This window comes from Prionailurus viverrinus, unplaced genomic scaffold, assembly GCF_022837055.1.
Source record: "Prionailurus viverrinus isolate Anna unplaced genomic scaffold, UM_Priviv_1.0 scaffold_35, whole genome shotgun sequence".
In the NCBI taxonomy this organism is placed as follows: Eukaryota; Metazoa; Chordata; class Mammalia; order Carnivora; family Felidae; genus Prionailurus; species Prionailurus viverrinus.
The window spans coordinates 4,033,316-4,039,823 of record NW_025927605.1 but is presented as its reverse complement, the minus strand read 5'-3'; positions in this window follow the sequence as shown (position 1 = coordinate 4,039,823).

The window sequence follows — 6,508 nt, the reverse complement described above, 5'->3', positions numbered from 1 at the left end:
ACAAAAATCCTATTATCATCTCAAAAGTACTAAAAGGAAAACATGGGTGGGGCACCTGGGTGGCTCTGTTGGTTGAAGAGTCCAACTCTCGATTTCAGCTCAGGTCATGATCCCAGGGTCGTGAGATCATGCCCAGCATCAGGCTCTGTGCCCAGTGTGGAGCCTGCCCAAGATTCTCTCTCTCTCCCTCTGCCCTTCCCCTCTGCTCCTGTTCTCTCTCTCTAAAGTTAAAAAAAAAAAAAAAAAGAAAGAAAGAAAGAAAAAAAAAGAAAAGAAAAACATGGGCAATTTTACTTACAATATTGTAACGACAAAGACCTTTCTCAGCAGATGTAAAACTCAGAATCTATGATATATACACCTATATCTATGTATATATAGACATACAATATATCTATATGACAATGTATTATAAAATTCTTTGTGATGGCAAAAAAAATTAAAAATCACAACAGCAACACATTTGCATCACCCAATAACAAATGGTAATTCACTTCCCTTGTAATGAGCTCCCACAAATCTCGGGTATTTGTTAAAAGAAGAGATATTGGGGTGCCTGGGTGGCTCAGTCGGTTAAGTGCCATCTCTTGATTTTGGCTCAGGTCATGGTCTCATGGTTTGTGGGTTCGAGCCCTGCATCGGGCTTTGTGATGACAGCGTGCTGAGCCTGCTTGGGATTTTCTCTCTGCCCCTCCCCCACTCATGCTCTCTTTGAAAAACAGGGGTGGATATCAGCTTGTGATTTGTGCTTTAACAACCACCCAAGCATAGTATCTGAAGTCCTCCTTCAGATGGCAACTGATTCCTTGTAAGTACACTCAGTATAGAATGTCACCGCAGCAAAAAGCAACCTGCAAGGATTGGAGAAGAACATGTGATTATTGATGAGGGACCATAAGGCAAGCTGAAGACCAAGCACAAGCTAACATTACCCCCTTCCTCACTGCCCCCTGCCCCCAAGGTGGGATATGTGTGACATTCTTCAGGCACTCCTGGCTGCCTAAGGACAAAGGAAAGGACAGAAAATAAATGGTTAAATTGATAGACTCTCCACCAGTTTACAAATATCTTAGTCAATTACAAGAAAAAGGCAATCTATCATTAGCGTAATATACAGAAACCTATAGACTCAGTTTCCTGGAGCCCCAACATCACCCTCCCTCCATAGTGATGTGGGGAACAAAGGCAAGAAGGAAATGGCAAATACTACTTCGGATTCTGTGTCTCCCTCTCTCTCTGTTCTTCCCCCGTTTGTACTGTCCCTCTCTGTCTCTCAAAAAATGAATAAATGTTTTAAAAAAATTTAAAAAAAAAGGAAATGGCAGAGAAAATTGAATTTCCTTGTAACCTGCAGCCCATTGACAGATACTTGAGGCAGGCAGAGTAGTTTCTTTCTCCAGGAACTCCCTACTGTCTTAATATTAATGCTTTGCTAGAGGGAAAAAGAACCTTAGCTTGACAATAGCTAGGCCTCCTGTAATCTGTGAGCTTTTAGCATATGGGAAATCCCTTTAAGAAACTTCCTCTTGGGGCATCTGGGTGGCTTAGTCATTAAGTGCCAGACTTCCCCTCATGTCATGATCTCAGGGTTCGTGGGTTCAAGCCCCGTGTCAGGCTCTGTGCTGACAGCTCAGAGCCTGGAGCCTGCTTCAGATTCTGTGTCTCCCTTTCTCTCTCTGCCCCTCCACTGCTCACCCTCTGTCTGTCTCTCTCTCTCTCTCAAAAATAAATAAACATTAAAAAAAAAAAAAGAAAGAAAAGAAACTTCCTCTTGACTTTACCTCCCCCAGCCCCATAGATATAATGAGTCATTCTTCACAACCCGAGTGCAGCTCTTCCTGCCCACGGGTCCTGTCCCCGTGCTTTAATAAAATCACCTTTTATACCAAAGACGTCTTCAAGAATTGTTTCTTGGCCGTCAGCTCCGAACCCCACCATCACCCCAAAACTTCATCAATTATTAGCAGAACTCCTGAAGAACTCAGGAGCCCCAGACTTCTGCAGAGTGAAGGAAAATCAGACCTAAACACCATGGGGAATTCTCACCCTCCTCAAAAGGAAGGACAGATTTAAGTCTAAATTCTGAAGATGCGATATTTGCTTGGATCTATGAACTCAACGGAACATAAAGGAAACACACCCAGAATTTCATTTTACGTCTGTTCCTTTGCTAAAAAGATACACAGGGAATTCTGGTTTGTTCCCTTGGCAAGAAATTGTTAAAAAACAAAATTCAGCTGAGTAAATTTGAAGATCTAATTGGCTTCATTAAACAATGCATGAATTGGGCAGCATTCCACCTAGCAAGTCGAGTGGTGCTCCAAGGAGCTGTACAAAATGGAAGGCTTTTTATAGGAAGGAGGGTAAGGCAAGACGGTATTGGCAACAGAAAAAAACAAAAGGATTTTTACTTCTTCTTTTTTGTGGAAAGAGAAGGGCAGGTTTTTTGCTTTTTGTTTTATGCAGATGACCTCATCATTTCCTATCAGGAAATTTCAGATGGACCGTTAAAAGGTCACATTGCTGGAATAGGTTGAAACTGTAATTAAGTTTTGGTTTGCTGCTATGTGTGTGTGTGTGTGGGGTGGCATATGACTTCATTTTAGACTTGTAATTTCTTCTTCTTTTTAGAAAATGTTTGTTTATTTTGAGACAGAGAGAGAGTGTGAGTGAGGGAGAGGCAGAGAGAGAAGCCCAACTCTGGGCTGATATTATGGAGCCCGATAAGGGGCTGTATCTCAGGAACTGTGAGACCATGACCTGAGCTGAAATCAAGAGTTGGATGCTTAACCATCTGAACCATGCAGACACCCCTTTTCTTTTTCTCTTTCTTTCTTTCTTCCTTTCCCTCTTTCTTTCTTTCTTTCTCTTTCTTTCTTTCTTCTTCCTTCCTTCCTTCCTTCCTTCCTTTCTCTCTCTCTTTTTTCCTTCCTTCCTTGTTTCCTTCCTTCCTCTCTCTTTCTCTCTTTCTTTCAACAAAATGACTTAGAGTTATTTGCTTTTCTTTTGAATCTTGTCACATCAACAGCACCCTTACCACAAAGTGCAATGTGTGCTCACTGTACCACGGCAGGAGTATGACCCTGATTCCAATCCAGGGTGTGGGTTTTTTCCCCACACCAAGGAATCCGCTGGCACAATTGTCAGTAGCAAATTATCCCACCGTCTACCTGGAGAGAGGTGAAGGGTTCAGTCCTATAAGACTGCTCACTCTACCTCCAACTAGTTCAGACCTCAATCTCAAGTCTGGGCTGTCACTTGTGTCTCTAAACCACTGGCTGCAGATCACAGGTTTCCCCAGGATCCCCTCCTTGGGTTGATTATTTTGTTAGGGTGGTTCACAGAACTCAGAGAAACATTTTACTCATTAAATCACTGGTTTATTATAAGGATACAAGTCAGAAACAGTTACATGGAAGAGACGTATATGGCGTGGTATGGGAAAGAGCACAGAGCTTCTGTGCCTTCTCTGGATGTACCACTCCCCCCAGGTCTCCACATGTTCATCCACCTGGAAGCCCTGCAAACCCTGTCCTTGGGGGTTTTTATGGAGGCTTCATTTCATAGGTGTGGTTGATTAAATCATTGGCCTTTAGTGATTGAACTTAAGCTCCTCCCCCCTCTCCCCTCCCAGGAGGTGGGGTTGGGGGTGGGACTGAAAAGTTCTAACCCCCTCATCCCAAGGTTGGCTCATCTGGCAACCACCCTCCATGTTTAGTTTCCAAAAGTCACCTCGTTAACATCACAAAAGAATCTCGAAACCTCTCCACACCTTGGAACTTCCAAGGATTTTGGGAGCTCTGTGCCAGGAATGGGACGAAAATATGTTTCTTATTATAAATCGCTGTATCACACGAGGAAAAGCCGGTCACCATGGAGACAGTGTTTTTAAAATCAATGTGTTATGAGCACACCTGATAAGCCGGGCTGGCTTCATCACTGGGAAATCTGTGCAGCACACAAGGTTTCATGTTCCAAATGACCTCATGCTTGGTTTCATGCTTTTCTGTTACCATCTTGATAGTCTTAATAATTTTATCCCTGAACTTGAGTCTTGTAAGCGAAGGCCGCTGGGGCAATGGGACAAGTGTCTGAGCAGAGGAGTATGGAAATATGTCTGTATGTCCATGACCGAGTAAGTAGAGTTTCTGACAACCCCGAGAGGCCAGGCTTTCCTTCAAGTAGAATTTGTTTCAGATGCAGAAAGAAGGCAGCGGTGTTCTAAGAAACATGAACTTCCAAGGAAACTTATCGCATATTGTTATATCCCTGTATGCTGAAAACAATGCTATAGAAAGATAGGGCAACTCCCTGCTTCTTTTCCTGTCTCTTTGTTAATCATCAGTATGCCAATGGCATGCATTGGTAGAATGTGAGCATACAGTAAAAACTTGGTTTGCGAGCATAATTTGTTCTGGAGACACACTTGTAATCCAAAGCACTTGTATATCTGAGGGGATTTCAAGAACCATTGGCTCAGTTGTGATCATGTGACATTTGGCGTCACGCAGGACTCATGTTGCAAGACATCGCTCAGCTTATCAAGTTAAAATTTATTAGACATGTTGCCTTGTCTTGCGGAACACTCGCAGAACAAGTTACTCACAATCCAAGGTTTTACTGTTTAAAGAAGTGAAAGAAAACGAGTTGAGTTGGTTTGGTGCAGTGTTTCCAGTGTTTTGGTAAGAACAAAATACACACATATTTGTAGGGGCTAACAAAAGGCAGCCTGCCCCAAAATATGCTACTTTGGCATACAGACTATTTTAAATAAAAGCTACTTAAGAAAGCCTGTACAAGAAGGACATTCAAACCCTCCTCTCTGTCCCTCTGAAAGCAGGAAATAAATCTCCTATGTGAAATGTACCCTCTCTATACCAAGAGGTAAAGAGACATCCTTATTACCAGAGATGGGAAATTTAGAGCCAAGAAAGTCGTGTAAACAACTCTTGTTACTTTTTAGTGATTTACTACCTTAGCCCTAATTCTGCTTAGAATTCCTTACTAATTGAAGCTCCCAAAGTTAAGTTTCCTTTGTCCTGCCTACTGCTCACAGATTTATTTTCTCTTTGTCCAAGAAGTATAAAAACTGCCTGCCTTGGTCATTTCTTTGGGTCTCACTTTCATTATTGCGTCTCCGTGAGCACGTAGTAAGACTTTGTTGGGTTTTTTTCTCCTGTTAATCTGACTCACGTAAATTAATTCTTAGTCTAGTTGGAAGACCTTGAAAAGTCAAGGAAGAATTTTTTCCTTTCTTTCACATGTATCAGCTATGAAATATAAATTGTGTTATTTTGGAGATTCTGTACACAAGTTAAATGTTCTTATATTCGAGTTTAAAATGGGTATTTCCCAACATAAAAATGAATGGCAAAATTTATGCCAATAACTCACAATTTTAATTTTTATTTACTGCGAATGACATTAAACAACAAGTAAGAAAAACATGACAAGTAGAGTGTGTGACTGCAGAAGACAGGAAAACAACTTTATATTTTAGTGCCTTGAATGACACTTTTCCCCCCTGATTTTTGAACAAGAAGACTCCACATTTTCATCCTGCACTTACACCTGCAAATTATGCATCTGGCCCTGTATGCTGTGTATTTGGAAGAGTATTTGAACTCCCATGTGGCTGCTGTGTTGTTGGGGAGAAGTCCTGCCTTCACCGGAACTTCTCATCAGAATCAGACCACATATTACAGAAATAGGAGAGCCACTCTCCTTTTAGGGAATGTAACATCTATTAAGACTGCTTACCATACGTTTTGATCCAGAAACATAGAAAGACACAGTAACTGTAATGAACGATGGGGTTTTGCAGTGATGGTGGAATTCAGAGCTGATGGCCAAGAAAGAATTCTTGAAGACATCTTAGGTGCAAAAAGGTGATTTTATTAAAGCACGGGGACAGGACCTGTGGACAGAAAGAGCTGCACTGGGGTTGTGAAGAGTGACTGACTGGTTATATATACTATGGAGCTGGGGGACATAAAGTCAAGTTTCTTAAAGGGATTTCCATATACTAAAGAAGAGTCACAGAGTCCTGGAGGCCTAGCTATTGTCAGGCTAAGATTGTTTTTCCCTCTAGCAAAGCATTATCATTAAGACAGTAGAAAGTTCCTAGAGATTAGGCTATTGATAAGATTACCTTTTTCTTATAATTTACTAAGATATTTGTAAACTGATGGAGACTCTACCAGTTTAGCCATTTGTTTTCTGTCCTTTCCTTTGTTCTCAGGCAGCCAGAAGTACCCGAGGAATGTCACACATATCCCAGCTGGGGGTGGGGGGGGTGTGGTAGTTTATACTTTGCCCTCAGCCTGCCTTATGCTCCCTCATCAATGTTCATCAACCTCGTGAGATTTTAAATTCTAGACCAGGTCTTGGTGTGTTGAATCTGGTCTGCCTCCTGGTTTTGTATAGCTCACGAGCTAAGAATGTTTTCATATTTTTAAATTGTTGAAAAAAAATAAAAAGAAGAGTAGTATTTCATAATACATCAAAC